Source organism: Sitodiplosis mosellana, unplaced genomic scaffold (genome assembly GCF_009176505.1).
Source record: "Sitodiplosis mosellana isolate CC-2019 unplaced genomic scaffold, AAFC_SMos_1.0 Smas_scaffold_3422, whole genome shotgun sequence".
Classification (NCBI taxonomy): Eukaryota; Metazoa; Arthropoda; class Insecta; order Diptera; family Cecidomyiidae; genus Sitodiplosis; species Sitodiplosis mosellana.
The window spans coordinates 1-2,530 of record NW_022598664.1 but is presented as its reverse complement, the minus strand read 5'-3'; the positions used below and the strand labels follow the sequence as shown (position 1 = coordinate 2,530).

General features: G+C 39.2%; 1 pseudogene; it reads right to left on the bottom strand.

The window, feature by feature from the left end:
* Positions 1–154: 154 nt before the first annotated feature.
* Positions 155–2,309, bottom strand: LOC129571801 (COP9 signalosome complex subunit 1-like; annotated as a pseudogene).
* Between the last annotated feature and the right edge of the window lie 221 nt (positions 2,310–2,530).

Genomic DNA, 2,530 nt, shown 5'->3' with positions numbered 1-2,530 from the left:
TTTTTTTTTTTTTTAAATAATCAAATCAATGTTTCACATTAGATTGGATTTCTGTGTGAAATGACATTGTAAATTAGTTTATCGGCTAAATTTTGTTTTCTTCATCGTTTCATTTTTGATGGATTGGCAACGGATTGGATTGCCCATCTGCGAATTAGTGACGCAATGTTTTTGTTTCTAATTGCAAAATTGATTTTGTGATCCGGAACCCGTTGCTGCGCACAATTCGGTGGTATGATTGTTGCCGCTGTTCTGTGTTCTGTCCGCCTCCGACATTTTCACGTGGTTGATTCTGCAAAATTTGAAAAAAGAAAAAAATTGAAAAATTTCGAAACAAAGAGTTCAATCCGTACACGATTTTCGAATGGTAGCCAAGCAAACGTTGTTTCATTACCTTGACATGAATTTGATTTTTGAGCACGGCAGCGCGAAGAATCAAAATTTTGGTGCGTCGACGGTATTTCTTGCCACCGATATGGCTTTTTCGAAGGTGCAACTGCGTTGATCTGTGTCTTTGGCGTGTAAGATTTTGTTGTGCGAATCGATGCGAGCTTGAATTTTCCCCTCCAGAATCAATTGCATAACTTCGTTTTCCAATTCGGGCACGCTACGATTGAAGGTCGATGCCATTTTAACCATGTCAGCCGACAAATATGGGCTGAAGTATTGGATGAGCGCACGATTGCGAATTTGTGTGTACAATCCGGAGATGTGCGGTGTCAAATACATATCCAGCATGAGATTGTCCTTGATTTCGTCAAGTAGTTTTAGGCACGATGCATACTTCGATTCGTGAAACTTGAAGATAATGTCGCGCAATTGTGGCTCCAATTCCAAGAACAATTTGAATGAACTGCTTGATATCACGTTCTTTTGCACCTCTTGGCGATCGTATGTGGCTAGGGCACACAAACCACCGTACATAGCCACATTGTTTGGCAAAATAATTTCGGGGAAATCGCAGTGATCGAAGTTAGCCTGTAAAAATGATTTGGCCGCATCTTTGTAATTCTTCTTGGCCAAATATGCTAAGCCAGCGGCGCATTTGAGACGGGTCACAATAGACGGATTCGCATCTAAATTGAAAAATATACAAAAACAAGAAAGAAAAAATGTTGAAAATTTGTACCGCAATCTAAATATTACCTTCTGAAAAGTCCGGTGTATTTTCAGCTTTTAACACGTAGCTCTGAACGTGCGACCAATTTTGCAAGTAAATCGACACTTTGATTATATTCAGGCACATGTTGACCACATGTTTTCCGCTGGTGCAATAGTTACGGGCGCGAAAGTAACATTTGAGTGCATTTGATAAATCACCACAATTCAAATAGTGATCACCTAAATCGTCATGACCACGGCGAATGCTCTCTTTGATCGAGTTCATTCGGTAATTCTTCAAATCATTGTCCAATTTTTCTAGTTTGTGTGCACCTTTTTTGCCCCGCGCTTCAATCTACGACGGATCAAATGCCGTTATGTCCTGTGAAGTTGACTGCATACTACCACCAGCTGCAACGGTAGCAGCCGCAACGTCCAGCAATTGGCCACCATTTGTTTGTGCAACCTAATTGAGTCCAACAACAATACCGTTCTTATTGATCGTTCAAATGAAGAAGAAAAGACTGATAACCAAAGATTGAGTATCAAATACCTTTCGATGCAAATGCTGGTAGAGTGTTACATTATATGTAGGCATGACATAGTTTATAGCCATTTTCAGTGCTTCCAAGCGTAGCGATGAAAGTGATCGGCGATGAATATCAACCGATGCAATTTCGCAAGACCCGTGTATGAATTTGCATAGAAATCCAAATCAATCGACGGATTTTCAATGGAATATGTCTCTTCTTCGTTGTTTTCATTATCTTCAGCCGGCGCATCCACCTGCATCGGTTCGATCGGATTCTATTGATCGGAGAAAGAAAAATTATGATAAAATGTCTTCGATTTGTTTTGTCGGCTGTGTATCCTTAAATACATTCGTTTGTTGGTGCTTGTTTTTTTTCCTTCTTTGATGATGATGCATTTTCTTAAGTTCGATTTTCATCCCAATCAATTCACTCAAAAAAAAAAAACGAAACAATCTCAATGTTCGATCGAAGTGTCGAGAGAAAAAATATCGGCGAAATAATTGGTTTTTTGTTACTCACCAAGTTTTGCAAAGGCATCGTTTACGTGTGTAAATTATATTATGCGAGTATAAATGATAAAAATGAGAAGATTTCCGGTGCGATGAACAAAGATTCCGTATTCAGCTTTTGACATTTACTTGACGTTAGAGTACAAACGAACAACCAATCCACCGCAAAAAAAACTTCGAAACACCGCAGCGCCGTTATCAAGTTGCAAGAACACACTCACTATCCAAACAGGCAGACAGTGGGAATACGATGCAAACAAAAAAAAAACACACTTTCGAATTTCGAACTATGGTGGCTCTGACGATTTTCATACATTACATATAATACAAATTTAGCGGATGATCACCCGGAGGAGAATCTACTGTATAAACAGAGTACACATAGTA